Raw genomic sequence first — 14,309 nt, forward strand, 5'->3', positions numbered from 1 at the left:
GGGAAAGTGCGCGGGTAGCGCGGAGTTGGCATCCCCCACGTTTTTGTTTTGATCAATAAAAGTATCCATAAAGAGCCATCCGACTCCTCTCGGTGTTTTTGTGCACGCCGCCGCCTTCCTGAGGAGGAAATCGGACGAACCGACGACAACGTGCCAAGTGAATCGCAGGTTCACTGCTCACTCCGGCGAGGAGTTAAAAACACCGCTAATTACCAAAAAGGGCAAAACTGGTAACACGTGAAAGGGGCATAAAGCCAAAAAAGCGGACCAGAATAGCCAGAGCCTGGAATTATTTCAAGGAAAATATGGAGGGTGCCACTGTGTGTACTCTTTGCTAAACTGAGCTCGTATACCACGGTGGCACGTCGGCTATGAACGAACACTTGAAACATCGTCACCCAAGTGTAATTGTCGAAGACAACAAGAAACAACAAGCTAGCGGATTGTAAGTCCATACAACTTTCTAATGATTTTTTTTTAATGGAAATTGCCTTTATGTGCGTCGTATCAACGTGCATTTTTATTGAATAAAATAATTAATATATAATTTAATTATATATTTTTTTTTTTAATTATTATTAAATTTATTAGGATCATGGAAGCTCCCACTTGGGGAAAATATATACATATATCCTGTATATACATAATATAATAAAAATATATTTAGGGAAACAGCACTGGCCTGCTTACTGTAATCCATTACTGCACTAATGTTAGTTACTTTATATTATAAAGTATTATTGTGTATATTTTGTTACTGTGAGTATGTGTGCCTTTCATTCAAAATAATTGTGGTAATATTTCAGTGTGCCCTCTACTTTATCTATTTTCAGGTTAAAACAAACAAAAGTTGAACAGTTTTTCCCCTTCCCCCAAAATGCGGAATGCACACCAGAAAAAGCATCAGAACTTACACAAAGTATTCTGAAAATGGTGGTCCGAGACATTGTTTCTGTTTACATTTTTTTTTTTGCACTAGTTAATGCCAGCAGCATTTGACCTCATTGTTTGTGATTTATTATTGATATTTATGTTATTTATTTATACGTTAATAAAGAATTTAGGTGCTCCCAAATGTTTATTTTGAATTAATAAGCTTCAACAAAAATGTCATTATTAAAGTAGTAAAAAATAAAATAAAATTATTAGATCAGTCGACTAATCGTAAAAATAGTCGGCTGACTAATCGGGAGGAAATTAGTTGTTTGGGACAGCCCTAAACAACAGATAACACTTCCGCAGGGCAAGGGGAGAAGAGCCAATCGAGAGAGCGAATGGACCAAGCGGGTCGACTTAGCACAGCCAATCACGAGTAAGTACGCACATGAGTCATAGTCGCCACAGCCATTCACGAGTAAGTACGAAGAGGAGTCATAGCTGGCACAGCCAATCACGAGCGGGTGAGGAAGAATAGCTGCAAACAACATCGTTATCAAACATTAAGACGCTTTCAGGGAAAATTTACGTCCATACACATTCTTTTGTTTTTTTGTTTTTTTTTTTTTACCAACATCCCCGACTGACATTGCAGAACGTCGGTAAAAAAGCGAAGTGGAAGTTTACCATTGTCCTGGCCCACTTCCAAGTGCAGCGAGATTAGGTAAGCACAAACTGCCAACACACAGTAAAACTATGGTTATGTAGTTTGAAGGTAAAACATACAGGTAGATCAGCATGGAAAAGCACATTGTGAAATGTAAAAATTGGAGCATTTTATTTTAACTCTCCCTCCCTTTAAATCACTCGAAAAACTCTGCTTTTAATGTACTTGTATTTTTATTATTGTCACTATTGTGTCCTTGTCTTGTTCTCTTTTAAACGTTCTTATACACAATTTTAACCTCAAATTCTATGCTTGTTTTTTGTTTTGTTTTTTTAAAATATATTTTATTCTCATTATTATTTTTGTGATTGTTTCAATCCTTCTTTTAAAATATCTTTGAGCTCCATGAAAAGTGTGAAATTAAATTATTATTATTATTAAATACATCAGTGCTTTTGAGTAGGTTGACAAATAGTTAAACCCAGTTTATAATGTTGGATTGATCAATTAATATATTTACACGTTTGCATTTATATAATCATTATTCTACCCATATTTTTTGTTTATGTGTACCTTTTTGTGTAATTACAATCAAACCTTTCTCATGTTGTAACCTTTCACTGTCTCATTTAAAACCATAGCTCTCTATTTCTTCCTCTATGAGGCCACATCTGAAAGTGGTGTCTCTCACAGCCCGGCTGTAGCACTTTTAATAAATCGCTGAATGACATGGACTCAAGTGGGCTTCGGATATCAACCCCGTTAAACTTGATCACAGATACATTGATGAATTCATCTATACTTTAAATGGTACCATGGATGGAAAGACATGTAGTTCTTAGAAGATCAATGTTAGTACGAGTTATAATAATTTGATATTAAAACACCTCGTAAAAGTTTTCGTTTTCACAAAATTTGTAAATTTTATATCAAAAAATGGAGTAATTGCTCGCCATTGTTGTTGACGTCGCAGACCTCACATGGACTCCCTGCCGTACTCCCACAGTGTCACTTTAAGTATCTAAGGTAGTAATTTAAATACACAACAAGATGTAAACGGTGAGTTTTAGAGATCAAGCCAACAAGTGTGTTTTGTCCCTCGACTGACGCCGTACCGCGGATTTTTCTTTTTATTTATTATTTATATTTTTACTGCGGGTTCATTGTACCTTACGTTCATTTGAGTGTGGTCTTCACAATGTACAAGACTCGTGATAATGGCTCCCAGCATCATAGTTTGTATATTGTGACTAAATATTGCCATCCAGTGTATTTGTTGAGCTAAACGAGTTGCTAAAATGTTTAGAGTTTTACCAAAGTCTGAGTAAGTTTTATGTGTATTTTGCATAACTTGATTGTGAATGCCAGTTTTCTTTGCATTGTTGTTTAACCGAGTGAGAATAGGGCGTCATTAATACAGATTGAAGCGCTTTTCCTTTTGGGAACATTATTTTTTTTTAGAGGTATGAATATTATTTTAGTTGTATTTTCACTATAGTATACTTATGTTTGTTGTGAAGGATTTGCCGAAGCTTATGCCAATAAACGGCGCGGTCCAATGAACGCCTGTGTCCTTTCTCTGCTTCTTAGGCTACGTTCATACTGCAGGTCTTAATGTACAAATCCGATTCTTTGTCATATCTATTTTTTTTTGGCATAACCGTTCAGACTGCCTTTGTCCGTTGAGAACGTTGAAGTATTACCCATGCGCACTAATTCGCAGTCCGACACGCGCTGAGCAAGAAGACCCGCATGCGCAGAAGCATCAAAACAAATGACTACCAGTGTTGTTAATAACGGCGTTACAATATAACGGCGTTACTAACGGCGTTATTTTTTTCAGTAGTGGGTAATCTAATTAATTACTTTTCTCATCTTGGCAACGCCGTTACCGTTACTGAGGACGGAAAGGCATGCGTTACTATGCGTTACTATATTGGTCGAAAAGTCTGAGGGAGACGGACTCACCGAGACGACAGAGCAGAGCAGGAGTTGGGAGGAGGCAAGAAAGTTGTGACGCCGAGCAAACGCGATGCTAGGTAGCTCCAATAATACATGTTGTAGCCGATAGCCTACAAACTACGCCCGCATGTTATGGTAGATATGGTAGACATGGTAGATATCACATGTACTGTATATAGATATAACTAGATGCAAAATGACAGACGTGGCACTAAATGCGTTAGTAGACAGCCGCCATCTTGAAGCAGTAGACTTTTTAGGACGGCTCTGTTGTAGAGAACCTTCCTAGCGAACCTAAGTAACTTTTTATATAAAATACTTCTAAATCGGCAAAATCTTGACTTGAATCTATCTTTAAATGATGAAACAGTTTTAAAACTTTCATATGTCGAAAGTAGAGAGAAGGGAACTAATGCAATAATGGGAGCAATTCTAACAACTTTTAACAGTTGATTCAGGGTAAAGAGTAAATTAGGGTAAAGAATTGGGCTCGGGCCAATTGTACCAAAAAACTTCACATAGTGTGGCCAATGTTTTTTTTTTTTTGAGGGAAAAAAAAAAGTAATTATCACCAATTACTTTGCCAAGTAACTAATTACTCTTACATTCAGGTAATTGAGTTACTAACACAATTACTTTTTGGGAGAAGTAAATTGTAACTATAATTAATTACTTTTTTTCAGTAAGATTAACAACACTGATGACTACACATGCTGGCTGTCATCCGTCATTCCTGGGAGATCATATTTTGATTCCCATAAAGAGGACACAAATAACAGACATAAATAATCCCCGTTTAGGCTTGTCTTCGAAGTTATATGGATCGTTAGCATTCACGCACCGTCCGTGCAAGTCACACACACATACGGGCAGTTTACCCTAACTCTCGGCGGTGTAAGCAATCTTGAAATTAGAGATGTCCCGATCCGATATTTGGATCGGATCGGACGCCGATATGGGCAAAAAAAATGCGCATCGGTATCGGATCGGCCAACAGGGAAAAATTCCGATCCAGACTTCCGATCCGTTTTTTTTTTTTTTTTTTTTTTAAGTCCGGTACGGGTTTTCCAGCGCACCGATTTACATACTCCATTCCAGTTTTTGCTTCGGTTTCCCTAAAATCCGGTCCGCATTTTACGGCACACCTTCAACACAATACATTTACATTACCGTCTCCCAATTTACCGAGAGACTTTATCGGTAAAAATGTCAGCTGTGTGGGATCATTTCACCTCAAAGGACGACAAAGACAGAGGCAGAGTGCAAAATATGCCACAATAAAGTCAAGCGTGGTGGTAAAGCAGTAAGAAGTTTTAATACAACCAACCTAATCAAGCATTTAGCGAAATACCACCACAAACAATATAAGAAGTATGTTAAGAAAACCGAAGACAAAAACAACGGTCCTACGCAACCAACACTGGCAGAAACTTTTGCTATGCGTGACAAACTGGCACTCGACAGTCCCAAAGCCCAGGGAATAACAAGAGTCATTGCCGAAGAATTCATTCTGGATGACGAGCCATTATCTCTCGTGAGTAAAGACGCACCATCCAACACTTAGAACCACGGTACAAAATGCCCAGACGTCATTACATCCTTGAGCGATTCAGCCGTGGAAGATTCGAGAACGATTCACAAACATCCAAATTCCGATTATTGAAATATGTCAAGTAAAGCTGAACTAATACACAGCGCAGTCTTCGGGACACAATGAGAAACGGACCGCATTGCGTCCCGAGAGTAAACATCATGCTTGTCATAGACCCGGGTAATGCCAATGCTCAACTCACGGCTTTAGCTCAACTCACGCCGCATAATTGCTGTGACCATAGTGGACTACATTGTCAACTAGAGGTGGGAATCTTTGGGCACCTAACGATTCGATTAGATTCAGAGGCTACGATTCGATTATAAATCGATTATTGATGACCCCCCCCCCCCCCCCCCCGCTAGTAGCTGCTTTTAACGTTTTGTACATTAGTTACAAAAAAAAATAAAATAAAATAAAAAAGCCTCACAGGCTTAAATAAACAACTTTCAGGATCAAGTTAACAGTTAAAAACAATAAATAATATACTTAAATCCCCATTCTGTATGAGCAGCTTTAAACTACATTTAATTAATTTAATGTTGTGAATCAACCGTTAAAGTTGTTAAAATTGCTCCCGTTATTCCATAATTTCCCTTTTGTCTACTTTCGACATGTGAATGTTTAAAAACTATTTTAAAAATAGATTCAAGTCAATATTTTACAGATTTAGGAGTATTTTAGATAAAAAGTTAATTAAGTTCGCTTGGAAGGTTCGCTACAACAGCCTTGCAGGGAAGTCTACTGCTTTAAGATGGCGGCCGTTTACTAACGCCTGCATCTAGCTTTCTGTACATGTGCTGCTAATGCGACCGAGTCTATCTTGCATCTAGTCCTATATAAATATGATATCTACCGTAACATTATGTGGACGTACTTTGTAGTATCTGTCGGCAGCAGTGAGGTATGTTGTTGTTTTTTTATCTCGCGGCATGAGTTGAGCTAGAGCCGTGAGTTGAGCATTGGCATTACCCGAGGGGCCGAGTAATGACAAGCATGATGTTTAGCTACTCTCGCTCCGTTCCTCATTGCCTCCCGAAGACCGCGCGGCGGGCTGAGTGTGTTTTACTTCCGCTTGACTTGACATATTTCAATAATCGGAATTTGGATGTTTGTGAATCGTTCTCGAATCTTCCACGGCCGAATCGCGAATTATCTAAGAATCGGAAATTTCGCACACCTCTATTGTCAACACATGAAATCTCCCAGATATTCAAGCTGTACTCCCGCCTATATCCATTTGAAAAGGCTTCTCCAAAATATTCATTAAAATCAAAAAAGAAAACCCTGCCTGGGCCCTGGAGAACTTCTCCAAGTGTGCTGGTTCTGCGCCTGGCCAGCAAGCAGCTGAAAGGTTTGTCTTGTGTCTATTTGTGTGTGTCTCATCTGATAGCAGTATACTGACTACAACCTTGCCTATTCACAGACTCTTCCACTCTTGAAGACTGGGAGTGAGAGGCAAGAGTGGAAGCCCCAGAGAAAAGGCGGTGTAAAAGCCATCAATACCAGTGCCAAAACTGTGGAAAGGCAAAAAAACTGCTCCACTGGTCATAGCCAAGTAAAAGGGAAATGGTATTGTCCTGATTCTGGCCAAACCAAAGAGGAGTGGAGCAACACGCTGTAAAGTGCTTACCATTGTAAATATAATTGGAAACCATAGACATTCTCTGCTCCCCGCCTGCCCGTAGGGGACTGTGTGAATCACCTTCATTTATTAGAAGTCCGTGGGAGTCAAACACTCGCACATGCTTTTGAGCAAAATGCCGGATTTACATTCAGAAAATACAGGGGCTGCAGCTATCGATTATTTTAGTAGTCAATTAATCGATGAACTAGTTAGTTCGAATAATCAAGTAATCAGATATAACGAACATGAAAAATTAAAATACCTGAGCTCAGCCTCAAACATTATAAAAAAGTAAATAAATGAGGATCTGTGTACAACAAACGAACAACTGGCTAACTTGCATAACAAAATTGTGGTTGCTGAAATGCTATAAAATGCTAACGTTTTTTGTTTTTTTTTACAACGCTCTGAAAAATTGGTTCAGACAGATATTCCCACAATAAACAGCTAAATATACCTATAAACCAAATTACAAATTCATTAAAAAAAAACATTAGCTCAAACAAAAGCTAATGTTGGTCTTAACAGGGAGCAGTTGGATTCACCCATGTGAAATGAGGCAGACGAGAGGGCAGTGTATCCACCTAAATCAATAAAACTAAATGCAAACAGTTTCAAAATAAACCATTACAACGCCACTTTAATTAAACGAATACTCGAAGCAGCAAAATTTAATATGAATCTTTTTTTCTAATCAATTACTCGAGTTTATCGATTAATCATTGCAGCACTAGAAAATACTAAATAATAATATAAAAAGAAAGATTGTCTCAGGAGTGATTTGTTCCAGGATTCAAGGTAATTATTATATTTTTCGTACCATGCATGCATTTAGAAACGTGAAAAAAATCAATTGGAGAAATTAGCCACTCTATTCTTCGTAATATTTACGTAAAATAACTGCCAACTGCTCGGTTTTTGCTTTTAACCAAGATTCAAGACTGTTTTATGTCCATATCTATAAAAAATTAAGTGATTTAAGCATTTATTCACCAAAATTTTCAACGGAAAAAGCCATTGTGGCAGCCCCCTTATCATAACAATGAGCTAACAGACTAGCTTCATTCTTCGACATGCAGTGCCTTGCAAAAGTATTCGGCCCCCTTGAACCTTGCAACCTTTAGCCACATTTCAGGCTTCAAACATAAAGATATAAAATTTCAATTTTTTGTCAAGAATCAACAACAAGTGGGACACAATCGTGAAGTGGAACAAAATTTATTGGATAATTTAAACTTTTTTAACAAATAAAAAACTGAAAAGTGGGGCGTGCAATATTATTCGGCCCCCTTGCGTTAATATTTTGTAGCGCCACCTTTTGCTCCATTTACAGCTGCAAGTCGCTGGGGTATGTTTCTATCAGTTTTGCACATCGAGAGACTGACATTCTTGCCCATTCTTCCTTGCAAAACAGCTCGAGCTCAGTGAGGTTGGATAGAGAGTGTTTGTGAACAGCGTCTTCAGCTCTTTCCACAGATTCTCGATTAGATTCAGGTCTGGACTTTGACTTGGCCATTCTAACACCTGGATACGTTTATTTTTTAACCATTCCATTGTAGATTTGGCTTCATGTTTTGGATCATTGTCCTGTTGGAAGATAAATCTCCGTCCCAGTCTCAGGTCTTGTGCAGATACCAACAGGTTTTCTTCCAGAATGTTCCTGTATTTGGCTGCATCCATCTTCCCGTCAATTTTAACCATCTTCCCTGTCCCTGCTGAAGAAAAGCAGGCCCAAACCATGATGCTGCCACCACCATGTTTGACAGTGGGGATGGTGTGTTCAGGGTGTTCAGCTGTGTTGCTTTTACGCCAAACATATCGTTTTGCATTGTGGCCAAAAAGTTCAATTTTGGTTTCATCTGACCAGAGCACCTTCTTCCACATGTTTGGTGTCTCTCCCAGGTGGCTTGTGGCAAACTTTAAACGAGACTTTTTATGGATATCTTTGAGAAATGGCTTTCTTCTTGCCACTCTTCCATAAAGGCCAGATTTGTGCAGTGTACGACTGATTGTTGTCCTATGGACAGACTCTCCCACCTCAGCTGTAGATCTCTGCAGTTCATCCAGAGTGATCATGGGCCTCTTGGCTGCATCTCTGATCAGTTTTCTCCTTGTTTGAGAAGAAAGTTTGGAAGGACGGCCGGGTCTTGGTAGATTTGCAGTGGTCTGATGCTCCTTCCATTTCAATATGATGGCTTGCACAGTGCTCCTTGAGATGTTTAAAGCTTGGGAAATCTTTTTGTATCCAAATCCGGCTTTAAACTTCTCCACAACAGTATCTCGGACCTGCCTGGTGTGTTCCTTGGTTTTCGTAATGCTCTCTGCACTTTAAACAGAACCCTGAGACTATCACAGAGCAGGTGCATTTATACGGAGACTTGATTACACACAGGTGGATTCTATTTATCATCATTGGTCATTTAGGACAACATTGGATCATTCAGAGATCCTCACTGAACTTCTGGAGTGAGTTTGCTGCACTGAAAGTAAAGGGGCCCAATAATATTGCACGCCCCACTTTTCAGTTTTTTATTTGTTAAAAAAATTTAAATTATCCAATAAATGTTGTTCCACTTCACGATTGTGTCCCACTTGTTATTGATTCTTGACAAAAAAATTAAATTTCATATCTTTATGTTTGAAGCCTGAAATGTGGCGAAAGGTTGCAAGATTCAAGGGGGCCGAATACTTTTGCAAGGCACTGTATTTACGTAAAGTAAATTCAAACTGCCTGTTTTTTTTTTTTTTGCCTTAAATCAAGAATCGGGACTGTTTTACATACATATCTATTAAGAATTCAGGGATTTAAGCATTTATTCACAAGAATTTCAACATAAAAAGCTCTTTGTTGTGGACTTGTGGTAAGGCGGTGCCACAATGAAATTAAAGACGAGCCGCACATTCGACATATTTATGTAAAATAAATGGTACCTGCGTGGTTTCTTTTGTTTTTAACCAAGAATCGAGACTGTTTTACGTCCATATCTATAAATAATTCGGGGATTTAAGCATTTATTCACAAGAATTTTCACCGGAAAACTCAGTTTACATCAGGGTACATTAGCTACATTCACTAACAGAATAGCATTGTACTTTGACATATTTATATAAAATAAACGCTAACTACACTTTTTTTTTTGTTTGTTTTTTTTTTTACTTTAAACCAAGAAACAGACTGTTTTACGTCCATATCTAAAAAGAATTCGGGTAGTTAAGCATTTATTCACAAGAATTTTCACTGGAAAAGCTCTGTTTACATCAGTGGGCTTCTAGCTACATTCACTAAAAGAATAGCATTGTACTTTGACATATTTACATAAAATAAACGCTAACTGCACTTTTTTTGCTTGAAACCAAGAATCGAGACTGTTTTACATCCATATCTATAAAGAATTCAGTGATTTAAGCACTTATTCACTCACAAGAATTTCCAACGGAAAAAGCTCTTTCTAAAAAAAAAAAAAAAAAAAAGTCATTGTCATTTATATCTCTGTCTTCTCCTGTCTCACTTCTCAAAGCATGTTGAGTGTGAAGCAGTCACTTGTAATATGACACTAGGCCGGGCCGAGTTTTGCTGTTAGAGAAAAGTAAGACCAAATCAGCCCAAAAAGTGCGCCAATCAGCACAGACCTCATTGTCAAGTAAGCCCAAAGTAAGAACAAAACTGACCAACTGACCAATCAGCGCGCGAACGATAAATAAACCCTCTGGCTCAGCCCGCGATTGGCTTACCAGAGACCATTAGGTCTGCGTTGATAGGTCAGTTGGCTTACTTTTTGGGCTTCCGTTTAAGCTTACAGCGGGGCAAATAAGTATTTAGTCAAACGTTACAATTACAGGCCTCTCTAATATTTTCAAGTGGGAGAACTTGCACAATTAGTGGTTGACTAAATACATATTTGCCCCACTGTACTTACAGTGAGGTCTGCGCTGATTGGCTTACTTTTTGGGTTTACTTGGGCTTACTTTGCTCTAACAGCAGATTGCAGCAGGCGCAAGCGAGAGGTAACAGGATCGATGCCCGCATCCTCCAATGCATCTTTTGCCAATTGTATTGAAATACAGACATTGAAAATGTGGCGGGAAACTTTTTGGTGGGCCTCATTCAAAAGGGTACTATGCTATTTTTAGACCGTGACGTCGTCATTGTAACGCGCAAGTGGGGCATTATAGACACGCCCTCGCATACAAACCATGTTATTTCTGCTTGTTTTGTCCAGTAATCTTTCAAAAAAATCAAACACTGCTGCTATGGAACTTGCAGAAACGACTCCAAACATTGCTATTGATCCTGAAAATATAGGTGATTATCTCTGCATTTGCTAATTTTTGTGCATCTAGTGTAAAATCTGAGAAATTTTATAGGCATTTTAAGTTTTGTTATACTAATAATCATCAATAAAAATAATCAGGATTTTATAAGCGAACGACTTTGAATTTTTTGATGCCGCTGCTCATGGAGACTCATACTGTATATGGCTAAGGTAGGTGCCTGTTTTGGTTTTAGGTCGGGAGCAGCTTTGGTTCTGAAAATATTTGAATTTTTTGAAAATACGCCCCCTACGGATCGGCTCCGTTTCCCGGGTCATGTCAAGTATTATGAAGTCTATGTGGAAATATTTTGCCATTTTTTCAAAACTAAATGATAACTTTAGCTGCTTGTTAATAATTGTCATGTTTTTCTTATTTTAAATATTTGCTTGAAACTGTGGCGGCACGGTGGCTTAGTGGTTAGCACATCTGCCTCACAGTTCTGAGATCAAGGGTTCAATCCCGGGCTTCGGCCTTACTGTGTGGAGTTTGCATGTTCTCCCCCCGTGCCTGCGTGGGTTCCCTCCGGGAACTCCGGTTTCCTCCCACAACCCAAAAACATGCATGGTAGGCTGATTGAACACTTTAAATTGTCCGTAGGTATGAGTGTGTGCGTGAATGTCTCCTTGTGCCCTGCAATTGGCTGGCAACCAGTTCAGGGTGTCCCCTGCCTACTGCCCGTAGTTGGCTGGGATAGGCTCCAGCACCTCCGCGACCCTCGTGAGGAAAATGAATGCTTGAAATTGCATTTTGTAAATAGTTTTAGATGTGAATAATTCCCAGTTTTTCTTTTATAATAAATATTTTTGGATATGCATAATGTTGATATTTTTTGTTGTTGAATAATTTCCAGGTTTTATTTTTGTTATATTTGTGGTCCTGTAAAATTGGTATTTGTTTGAAATGACATTATGCTGGAGGTACATAAATGTCCTTTTAACATTAACGTTACATTGTAAATGTGTATGTTTGTGGAGCTGCAAAACTGCAATTTTCCAAAAATTATTTTACAATTATACATTTTTTATTTTTAGTGTAACTGCAATTGAAAATTTTCCTTACTAGTACATATATTTAGGGTCCAAACAAACACACAACACAAAAAAAAATTAATGACAAATTGTGTTAAAGAGGTTAAAGAGTTGGTTGAAAAAGAAACAAAAACAAACACGTGACTGCAAGTCACCGCTGTTCTGGCTAGCGGTTCCAGCTAGTGACGTATCCCACCCCCGTCCTCCCATTGACTTCTCGTCTTTTCTGCTGTTTGCGTAGACATCTGCCCAATTTTCTTTTCATTCCTTTCCCCATTACTCCCTCTCTCTCTTCCCTTCCCCCCAGTCAGGCTGGCTATCATGCCGTCCCCCCAGTAATGTGACACCTGGCCGAGCCACGTTTATGAGTGGGGGCCCCACCCATTTCACGGGGGATTAGCTCAAATGGTAGAGCGCTCGCTTAGCATGCGAGAGGTAGCGGGATCGATGCCCGCATCCTCCAATCAATCTTTTCCCAATTGTATTGAACACAAGACATTGAAAGTGTGTCTTGAAACTGTTTTTGCTGGGCCTTGTTCAATTGGCAAAGAAGCTAGCTATGTTTCCTGTTTTGCTTCGTAATTTGCCCATGAAGACTCTAAAGGAACAAAAAGCTGTTTCACCACTTTGGCTTCTCATTTTCTCAGCCGTGTTGGTGAAAGCAGAACAGTGTCGAGATGACATTCTTTGAGGACAGAAATTAAACCTCTGGTTTTGAGTTACTGCTTTCCACTACTACAGTGAGAAGGACTTCACTTTGCATACTCAAATGAGACAAAACAACTATTCTCTACTTGATTTTACTACAGTTTATTGCTGCAACGATTAATCGATTAACTCGAGTATTCGATTAGTAAAAAATATTCAAATTAAATTTTATTGCTTCAAATATTCGTTTAATTAAAGTGGCGTTGTAATGGTTTATTTTGAAAGTGTTCGCATTTGGCTTTATCGATTAGGGTGGATACACTGCCCTCTGGTCTGCTTCACATGGCTGAATCCAACTGCTCCCTGTTAAGACAAATGTAAATTTTTTGTTTGAGATAATGTTTTTTATGCATTCATAATTTAGTTTATAGGCACATTTAGCCAGTTTTTTGTGGGAATGTGTGTCTGAACCATTTGTTACGAGCATTGTAAAAAAAAAAAAAAAAAAACATTAGCATTTTATAGTATTTAAGCTAGCGGACTTTTGCTATGTAAGTTAGCCAATTGTTCTTTTGTTGTTCATAGATTTTTTTTTTTATACCGTTTGAGGCTCAGCTCAGGTATTTTAATTTAATTTTTCATGTTATTCGTTTACTCGATTATTCAAACTAACTAGTTCATCGATTAATCGACTACTAAAAAATTGATAGCTGCAGCCCTACTACAGTTGAATGGATTTGTAAGCACTGGTGGAGAATGATCAAGCAATATTGTTAACAGTGATATCACTGGCTTTTTTAATTGCTCTAAAAGGCAGAGAAATGGTTGTAAATGAGCCATTATGAATCAGTTCCTACTTATTGGCTCAGTGTAGAAACATGTTCTACAGTGTCCTGGCACACTTCCCTTACTTAGGAATTGTGAAATCATATTATGAAAAACTCCATATGACACGGACATCTACACGCACTTTTTAAAAACACAGACTGTAGGCATGTTTCCACACACACAACTTGGTTGTGAAATATTGTACTTTTGAATCACTGAATAAAGTTTATCTGCCAATGACGTCTGAAAGACAGACACTACAAGGCAGTTTTGTAATGTAATGTAATGAAAAAGAAATTGGTATTACTTTACTTGTGTAAAGGTTTTACGTACCTGTACTGTAGGTACACGATAATTATTGGTCCAATAATTATCGGTCCGATAATAGGAATTATGACGTCAATCACTGAATAAAGTTTATCTGCCAATGACGTCTGAAAGACAGATACTACAATGCAGTTTTGTAATGTAATGTAATGGAAAAGAAATTGGTATTACTTTACTTGTGTAAAGGTTTTACGTACCTGTACTGTAGGTACACGATAATTATTGGTCCAATAATTATCGGTCCGATAATAGGAATTATGACGTCATCCCAATAAATACAATAACATTATTAATAGGCCTGATAACATACAGTATAATATTTTTGGCACGGTGTCGGTGGATTGGGATGTGTGCGTTTGTTTCCACTCCTGTTTTGCCAGTTCAATGTATCAGTGACTGTATGCTGTGTAGGAAGGGGGAGCTGTGCCACAAATCAAGCGC

The 14,309-nt window shown here is 38.3% G+C and overlaps 1 protein-coding gene and 1 non-coding gene across 6 annotated transcripts in view; one reads left to right on the plus strand and one right to left on the minus strand.

The window, feature by feature from the left end:
• The window catches only part of LOC130917439 (P2Y purinoceptor 3), a 70,820-nt gene that overhangs the window by 50,793 nt on the left and 5,718 nt on the right, over positions 1 to 14,309 (minus strand). The window lies entirely within an intron of this gene.
• trnaa-agc (transfer RNA alanine (anticodon AGC)) lies at positions 12,456 to 12,528 on the plus strand. The gene has a single exon. It is a non-coding gene; the product is annotated as a tRNA-Ala (tRNA).

This window comes from Corythoichthys intestinalis, chromosome 6 (assembly GCF_030265065.1).
Source record: "Corythoichthys intestinalis isolate RoL2023-P3 chromosome 6, ASM3026506v1, whole genome shotgun sequence".
In the NCBI taxonomy this organism is placed as follows: domain Eukaryota; kingdom Metazoa; phylum Chordata; class Actinopteri; order Syngnathiformes; family Syngnathidae; genus Corythoichthys; species Corythoichthys intestinalis.